A 9,753-nucleotide genomic window follows, 5' to 3' on the forward strand; every position below is an offset into this window, starting at 1 on the left:
TCCACAAACTCTGTCCTTGGGATCCCCTGGGTGGAAGTTATGGTTTTTGGCCTAGCACTACACAGCTGATTTAAAATCATCAAAGCTTGATGAGTTCTTTAAATCAGCTGTGTAGCGCGAGGGCAAAAACAAAAGTGCACGCAGTGGGGCCCCAGGACCGAGTTTGGGGAAACCCTACTCTAGATATGGGGTATTCAACTCTTACTCTATGAGGGCTGGAGCCTGCTGGTTTTCTGTTCTACCTGATAATTAATTGCGCCCATCTGGTGTTCCTGGTCTAAATCAGTCCCAGATTAGGGGGTAATAATGGAAAAAATGCAGTGGAACTGGCTTTGTGTTGAGTTAGAGGGTTCTAAATTCTCTTCATTTTACTGAGAAAGGAAGATATTTTTTGGGGGGGTGGACAGGTGCGGGTAGGCAGGCCAACTGGTTTCCAGTTAAAACACTGAGAAACTAAGCAACTCTTGAACATATAGTCCCTTATCCTATTTGAGCCTATATCAAACACCAGACTAAATGGCCTACTTAAAACCTCTACGGGATCGGTATCCCTAAACCGGGACGATTGTTGCTCAATATGGGATAATGTGACTAGAAAACGTTGTATACAACAGCCAACTTTCGGGGACATAGACATGTCTTATACGGGCAGAAAGCTTAAATTATTGTTAATCTAACTGCAGTGTCCAATTTACAGTAGCTATTACAAAAAAATAACATGCTATTGTTTTAGAATGGTGCACAACAAAACACTTATCATGGCAGCTGGTTTCATACAATCACCTCTGAAGGTAAATAATGTATAATCAGAGCAAGATTGCTGAATGTGTCACCCCACTGCTGTCTCTGGCTCCACCCCCTCCCTCCCGCTCATCTAGATGTGAGAGTTAGTCTTTTTTGTAGGGAAGCTAATGATCCATCATGTAGGACGTTCCTGGGAGTATGTAAACTTCCAATTTTTAGTACCATAGCATTTTTGTATGTTCTTTAGTTATGTACTTAAATGTATAAATTGACAAATTCGGGCACATTTGGGCATACTCCTGGCAGACTTGATGCAAAATATTGTGTAGTGAGCTCAGTCAAACTGCGGTACACTGCTGCCATCTTGTGGACAATTTAAATTACACCTAGGCTTCTATCTTAATGGATGGTCTTTCTTGCATTTCAAAGATAACGTTTTTTTTTATTGTTTGTTTTACCAGATCTAATGTGGTGTTCTCCTACATTAATTTCACAGTTCCACAAACGTCAGTGTTTCTTTTCAAATGGTATCAAGAATATGCATATTCTTGCTTCAGGACCTGAGCTACAGGCAGTTACATTTGAGTATGTAATTTTCAGGCGAAATTAAAAAATAGGATTTATTAAACATTGTATTATTGGATATGGTTTATATAGGCCTATTTCATGCGTTCTGATATGTGTTTATTAAATCTTTGTCTATCCTAAACGAGGACAGCATTTCTTGGCATGATCATCCATGAAAAGGTCATCATTTTTAAATGTTCAGTTTTATAGCCCCAATTCTATATTTTTGTTCAACCACACTGACTTGGGCAACCACCATCCTGTCCGGTGTCTCCAGCGCGTTTGACCTCTCGAAGAGACTCGCGTTCGACAATGCACTGAGAGGGTTTAATCCATAATTAGGAATTAGAATACTAATTTAATAGGATCTCTGAGTTAATGAACACGACATTAATATTTCATGACCGGCAGAAGTTTGATTGCTAAATCCGTAATGTGCATTTCACAGCTCTTTGTTCACACTTATTTTTTTTTGTTGCCACTGTTTCTAATCAAGCTACTTTAAGCTCATGGATAGGGTTGCAGCTGGACACGGGAGCCGTGATGGAGACGACGGGGCAGGTAGAGATGCTCGTTCAGCACGCTATGTAAGTGGACCACTACTTGGCAAAGCATAAAAGGAATCTGAAGTAGGGAAGCAAGAACAGATATAGGGGAGACGACAAAATTGCTTTGACAAAGACAGGTGTTTGATTTTGGTTACAGGAATGTAAAAGAACTAAGGATGATTGACATAACTATTGCCTTTGTAGTGAGCCTGGATAATAGGCCTAAAAGTGAATCATTTTCTGAATACACTGGATAGTTAGCATTTTTGTGGACTTCTCACGCTATTTTCCCCATGCACTTTGAGAATGCTGCTAAGAATGCAAATATTTTTTGCCCTTAGCATCCTTGGTAACAGTGGCAGTTCTAGACCATTTCAACTGGGGGGGCCAAGCCGGGGCCAGTTACATTAGACATTATTGTTGTCATATCGTTTTCTTCACTGCATTGCAGGCATTAGCAGGCAAAAGACCATGTTCATAATCATCATCGTTGACACTGTCTAATAACGGATGTAAAAAAAGAACGATAGCAAAAATTTGATATAAAGATTATTTCATACTCCACATTTAGGGGTGCCACAAGGGGGTCCAAAATTGTCACAGCTACTTGCATTCTGCCAACTTTGATACGATAATTATGAAGCGAATTTACTTGTTTGAAGCATGCTATGTATTTGTTTCTTTAGTGTTAATGTTTTTATTCATCTTAAATGTAAGCTACTAGTTGGTGTATTACATTTTATTATGGGGATGGTTTGCGATGCCGCAAGACCAGTGCGCTCATTGCCACGCACTGTATCAAGAAAAGGTCCCCCGGACGCCAGCGTGTTTGACAGAAACATAGAGTAATTGATAGATCGAATACACGATTTAGCCAGCGAAAATCACAACGTTGATGCCAATGCCAGGAGCGGCATCAGCCCAGACAAACTTTTAGAGGACCCAAATGTCAGGACAGGTGGCACTGTGTTAGAGGGCATTGACTTGAGCGCTTATTGTGGTGTCCTGGGCAGTGTATTTGCCATGTATTGACCACTAATAGAAGATGGAGTCATAGAAAACCTCCCTAAAACGTTTGTGTATTTTGTCTGGGAGAACGGACTGTGGTTTGGAGGCAGAATTGACAGACTATCACTTGAGCTTGGCAAACCGTGATGGAAATCACAATAAAGATGATATCCACGTGCATCCAAAATGATGACAAGGGTTTTGTACTGGAGGTGTGCCAATGCCACCTTTCTGAATGAACTGCTCCGTAATAGTGCTACTGTATGGGTTGGAGAATACTGCACTGTCTCCCTTAACTCTCCACCCACCAACCCACCAGTGGTGTTCAGCATCCCAGACTGGTGCAACTATGATAAGTGGAGCAAGGTGCTGGTGGACCCGTCAATGGTGGAGCTCTGCTAGCAACACGACCAGATGGGTTTTAATAAGAACATGTGCTGCAACATGCCCCTGTTTGAGAAGCTCACCTTAGAGCCCTAGGATGAGGGGCTCATGTCTATCTGTGTCAACAAGGAGACCAAGGACATCCTCCCCCAGGTGTGCCAATATCTGACTGGAACAAGCCCATCATTGTAGACATGACTGACCTGGCTCTCTGTGCTGAGCTGGACTCTCTGAACTTCACTCAGAAGGTGTGCACCAACGCCATGGTGCTCCAGAACCTGCTAGCCAACCTGGACAATACATGGCTATTGGCGTATTGTGCTAACCACACTGGCCCTGGGGGTGGAGGTGGGAAAAGGAGGAGGCCTGATGGGGTTTAAGCCAGTAGAACAATGCCAGTACCACAGCTGGGCAGTGGCACTTCCTGACGCCGCTCTCCTAACCCTGTGCTGGGACTACGACCAAGCCAACTTTGTCTCGTCCGTCTGCACCAACACTGGCCTCCTCTCCCTGCTCACCAAGGAGCCCTTCAGCCTCTTGGTGGGCACGCTCTGCTCCAACTACACCAAAGGAAACCGCCAGGGCAAAACCAACAGCACCTCCTCAGACTCCCAGCCCTGCCTGGTCAGAGACATTGTGAGGAGGCTGAACTGGACTTGTACTGCAGACTTCAGGCCAGCCTGTCAGCCAGGCTCCAGTCAGACGCAGCTTCTACAGCTGCTGCTGCGCTGGAGGGGCTCCTGACCACACACATGGCCTCTGTGGTGGACCAGGCCTCCAGTGTGACTGTGGTGCTGCTGGTGGCCCTGGAGGAGAGCCAGATGACGTCCCTACGTGTGAATGAAAACATCCGCTTCAATGTGTTAGAGTCTGTGGTGCTCTATCTAGAGAGGGAGACCAACCTTGACAACAAGAGGGTCCTGCTGCAGTGCTTTGGGGTAGGTGGGCTGGGAAGACTTTATCTGCAGATAAAGAATTCCAACATTGTGTGTATTGTAAACTGCTACATTGAACAGTCCTGAATGAATGGTGGTCATCTATACATTTCCCTCAGATCACAAGGCCTGTTCTCTGCTGTTTGGCTTTTCAGTTGATTCATGTCTAGGGAAATGTAGATCGGACCCATTGTAGTCTAGTGGAAATGTCATATGACTAACTTCTTAGAATCCGTTTTTGTTGTTGTTATTGAGGTAACTAATCATCTAAACTCGGCAAGAAAAGAAACGTCCTCACTGTCAACTGTGTTTATTTTCAACAAACTTAACATGTGTAAATATTTGTATGAACATAAGATTCAACAACTGAGACACAAACTGAACAAGTTCCATAGACATGTGACTAACAGAAATGGAATAATGTGTCCCTGAACAAAGGGGGAGTCAAAATCAAAAGTAAGTCGGTATCTGGTGTGGCCATCAGCTGCATTAAGTACTGCAGTGCATCTCCTCCTCATGGACTGCACCAGATTTGCCAATTCTTGCTGTGATATGCTACCCCACTCTTCCACCAAGGCACCTGCAAGTTCCCGGACATTTCTGGGGGGAATGGGCCTAGCACTTACCCTCCGATCCAACAGGTCCCAGACGTGCTCAATGGGATTGAGATCAGGGCTCTTCGCTGGCCATGGCAGGACACTGGCATTCCTGTCTTGCAGGAAATCAAGCACAGAATGAGCAGTATGGCTGGTGGCACTGTCATGCTGGAGGGTTATGACAAGATGAGCCTGCAGGAAGTGTATCACATGAGGGAGGAGGATGTCTTCCCTGTAACGCACAGCGTTGAGATTGCCAGCAATGACAAGCTGTCCAATGATGCTGTGACACACCGCCCCAGACCATGCCTTACAACAGGCCTACAAGCCCTCAGTCCAGCCTCTCTCAGCCTATTGCAGACAGTCTGAGCACTGATGGAGGGATTGTGCGGTCCTGGTGTAACTCAAAGCAGTTGTTGTTGCCATCCTGTACCTGTCCCGCAGGTGTGATGTTTGGATGTACCGATCCTGTGCAGGTGTTGTTACACGTGGTCTGCCACTGCGAGGACGATCAGGTGTCCGTCCTGTCTCCCTGTAGTGCTGTCTTAGGCGTCTCACAGTACGGACATTGCAATTTATTGCCCTGGCCACATCTGCAGTCCTCATGCCTCCTTGCAGCATGCCTAAGGCACATTCACGCAGATGAGCAGGGACCCTGGACATTTTTCTTTTGCTGTTTTCAGAGTCAGTAGAAAGGCGTCTTCAGTGTCCTAAGTTTTCATAATTGTGACCTTAATTGCCTACCATCTGTAAGCTGTTAGTATCTTAACGACCGTTCCACAGGTGCATGTTCATTAATTGTTTATGGTTCATTGAACAAGCATGGGAAACAGTGTTCAAACCCTTTACAATGAAGATCTGTGAAATTATTTGGATTTTTACGAATTATCTTTGAAAGACAGGGTCCTGAAAAAAAAGGGATGTTTTTTTTGTTGCTGAGTTTATATCAATTACCATGAGGGCTATTGTTGTGTCAACAGATGGTGTACACAGTTTCACACCTGTCATTGATAGTGGACATTAAATCTCTTCCCCTGGATGAGATTAACTGACTGACATTGATGTGATTGAATGACAAACCAACACTAATCTCTAATCACATATGTTTATTGTTGTTGATACAGTGTTGTTGCTGTTTTCCATCTTGATTTTGTTTCCCTTTAACCATTCAAATGATAAGCTTGAAGATTTGTTTGTCCGTAACAGAAACTACTGACCAGTTTGATGCAGACAGGAAGACATGTGACCAGTGATGGATTTTTCCTCAAGGTGACAGAAGTTGGACTGATATTTATTAGGTCCTTTTACATTTGTGACTGGTGATATAGGTACTAACAAATACACTCCCCTACGTATTTATTTGGACAGTGAAGCAATTTTTAAAAATTTTGCTCTATACTCCAGCATTTTGGATTTGAGAGAAAATGTTTTATGAGGTGACAGTACAGAATGTCCCCTTTTTTATTTGAGTGTATTTTCAAACATATCTGTTTTACCGTTTAGAAATAAAAGCACTTAATGTATCTAGTCCCCCCATTTGAAGACAAAAGTTTTATGTTTGGTCCCATATTCCTAGCACCCAATGAGCAGCATCATGGTAGAAACCACATTTAATGCAGAAGTGATCAGAAACATATTATATTCTTATTGACAATAAAACTCACTCCAAAATGACACAATAGATTATTTACCATAAATTTCTATTGGGCACAAAATAATCTGAAACACAACCAAAATGCAAATGCATCCAACAAGTGTGTAGAGTCAAAAGCATTGATGTAGTCATTGCGTGCTAAAAATATGGCACCAAATACGGAAGGTGAGACTCTCACGAACACATGTTTTGCTCTACGACGCCCGCAAGCCTCACAACACTCCTCTGAAGGTAACCCGGTACCAGTTTAAAAATAAATCATTCTCTCAGATATAGTTCAGACACTTCAAAACATACTTCCTTTTGATAGTCAAAATAATGATCTGTTTTGCTGTGTATGAATATGTTATTCAATGTGTGTCTATGGGCTAATAGTTGTAAGGCCAAATTCAATCTTTCATGAAATGTTTTTAAAATATTTTTTGGGATACTTTTGTTTAAGCCCTTTTTTGTAAAGGGCTTAAACAATTAATACTTGATTTTCAAAATCAATGATCCTTGGTAGACCATCTTGAAACAATTCCATAAGTTAGCTTTGTAGAAACCCAGCCACAGGCCCTTAGACCATAAGCGAATTTGTCCAAATACTTATGACGCGTTCAAATGAGGGGATTAGATACATAGTGCTTTAATTTCTAAACAGTAAAACAGATATGTATGGAAATACCCTCAAATAAAAGGTGACATTCTGTACTGTCCCCTCATAAAATACTTGATGTCAAATCCAAAATGCTGGAGTATAGATCCAAAGTAAAATGTTTACCATGACTGTCCAAATAAATACGTAGGGGAGTGTAATTCTTAAAAGACGTCTGGAGACGTCTCAAGGCGTGGTGATGGCGACGTATGAGTATTTGTAATGTAGACATTTTTTAGTTCATTTATCATTTATTGTTACTTGGTGACAGTTTTTGTTATGATATTCTTGTCTGGCTTATGGGTGCTTGGTTTTAGTATGTGGTGCGATTCTGTTACAGGAGTATTTCTGTATCCCTCTGGCCAGTCTGAGGGCAGTGCTGAGTGCAGTGGACATCACCACAGTCCGACAGATACTGCAGTACTTCAGCAGGAACCAGGGAACATTGCAGGTAATACAACACACTTCATATCAGTTGTCCTCTTAGACAGGTCTTCCATGGAAAATACTGAGGCCACTTGACCTCAATGGGACAACCTGATTTGAATACATTTTGTATAAAATAATGAAATAAAATGTAGCGAAACCTCTTCAGCTCTATGTTCACACAGGATAATCGCTTAACCTCTCTCTGTCCCAGCTAGGCACCATGGTAGCTGTGCTTTTCCAGACCCACTTGGTCAGGGACGGGAGCCTCTTTTCTGAACCAGTACCCCTACTTGCCCTGGTCAACCCTGCAGACATCCAGTCACTTCCCCCCTTACAGACCAACCTCATTGTGTAAGTTAAGTAGTCTTCTGATACAAGTCATCTTGAGTCAAGATGTCCTTGTGTGTTGGTTTCTGCATTATAGATGTACATATAGTACTGAATGGCTATAGAATTCTTATTATTCTAGAATCAAAGGTCATGGACTTACGCAGTTAATTACCCACTCTATTCAGACACAGACTCCCAATATTGGAGTCATTTTCTATTTAAACTACTGCTTTGGCCTTCATTTATATTGGGTCATTTGAGTCTCTGAAAGAGATGTGCTTTCCCAGTCATGTTTTGCTCTCTGCTTTTTGTTCAGGTAAACAACAAGTATGTCCTACATTCCTCTATGCTCGCTCTCTCTATCTTCAGGAGAAAGACCATCAACAGCAACATCAGGAGCCTGTCGGTGGAGCAGGGCCTTTGGGAGGTGGTACAGCCGAGCCCTCAGCTCCCTCAACATGACAGCCGGAAGCCCCTCCTTCATCAGGGACACTGTTAACCTGATCGTCTACCTGCCCTTTCACGGATTCCAGCACCTCTCACCTGCTCAGGTAACAGACACGACACCTCTCTGTGAAACCAGAGCCGCCACAGCCAGGCAGTCGTCAGTGGTCTCCATTGTGTCAGTGGTTGTGGCCGTAGCCAATGTTCAATAAGTAAACATCGGAATGCATGAATTAAGGTTGGCAATGTGAAGAATAGTGAGTGATCTTTCAATGCTTAAAATGTGAATATGATCGTTGCATGTAGTCAGGTCCAAAATAATCGTCACCCTTGATAAAGATGAGCAAAAAATACTGTATAAATTAAATAATACAAATACTGAGCTGTATTGTATACAGAATTACTATTTATTTTATACTAATACAATTGCTCAAAGAAAGATATTTTGTTTAATAAGCAATACTTATTTTCTCAGTACCTTTCAATCTCTAACCTTGGATAATGTTTTTATGAGATTGGAGAACACATTGGGAGGGATCCTACACCATTCTTCCATACAGAATCTTTCCAGATCCTTGATATTTTATTTATTTATTTCACCTTTATTTAACCAGGTAGGAAAGTTGAGAACAAGTTCTCATTTACAATTGCGACCTGGACAAGATAAAGCAAAGCAGTTTGACACATACAACAACACAGAGTTACACATGGAGTAAAACAAACATACAGTCAATAATACAGTAGAAAAATAAGTCTATATACAAAGTGAGCAAATGAGGTGAGATAAGGGAGGTAAATGCAAAAAAGGCCATGGTGGCAAAGTAAATACAATATAGCAAGTAAAACACTAGAATGGTAGATTTGCAGTGGAAGAAAGTGCAAAGTAGAAATAGAAATAATGGGGTGCAAAGGAGCTAAATAAATAAATAAATAAATACAGTAGGGGAAGAGGTAGTTGTTTGGGCTAAATTATAGATGGGCTATGTACAGGTGCAGTGATCTGTGAGCTGCTCTGACAGCTGGTGCTTAAAGCTAGCGAGGGAGATGAGTGTTTCCAGTTTTAGAGATTTTTGTAGTTCGTTCCAGTCATTGGCAGCAGAGAACTGGAAGGAGAGACGGCCAAAGGAGGAATTGGCTTTGGGGGTGACCAGAGAGATATGCCTGCTGGAGCGCGTGCTACAGGTGGGTGCTGCTATGGTGACCAGTGAGCGGAGATAAGGGGGGACTTTACCTAGCAGGGTCTTGTAGATGACCTGGAGCCAGTGGATTTGGCGACGAGTATGAAACAAGGTCCAGCCAACGAGAGCGTACAGGTCGCAGTGGTGGGTAGTATATGGGGCTTTGGTGACAAAACGGATGGCACTGTGATAGACTGCATCCAGTTTATTGAGTAGGGTATTGGAGGCTATTTTGTAAATGACATCGCTGAAGTTGAGAATCAGTAGTATGGTCAGTTTTACGAGGGTATGTTTGGCAG

The sequence above is a fragment of the Salmo trutta genome, chromosome 12 (assembly GCF_901001165.1).
Source record: "Salmo trutta chromosome 12, fSalTru1.1, whole genome shotgun sequence".
NCBI lineage: Eukaryota > Metazoa > Chordata > Actinopteri > Salmoniformes > Salmonidae > Salmo > Salmo trutta.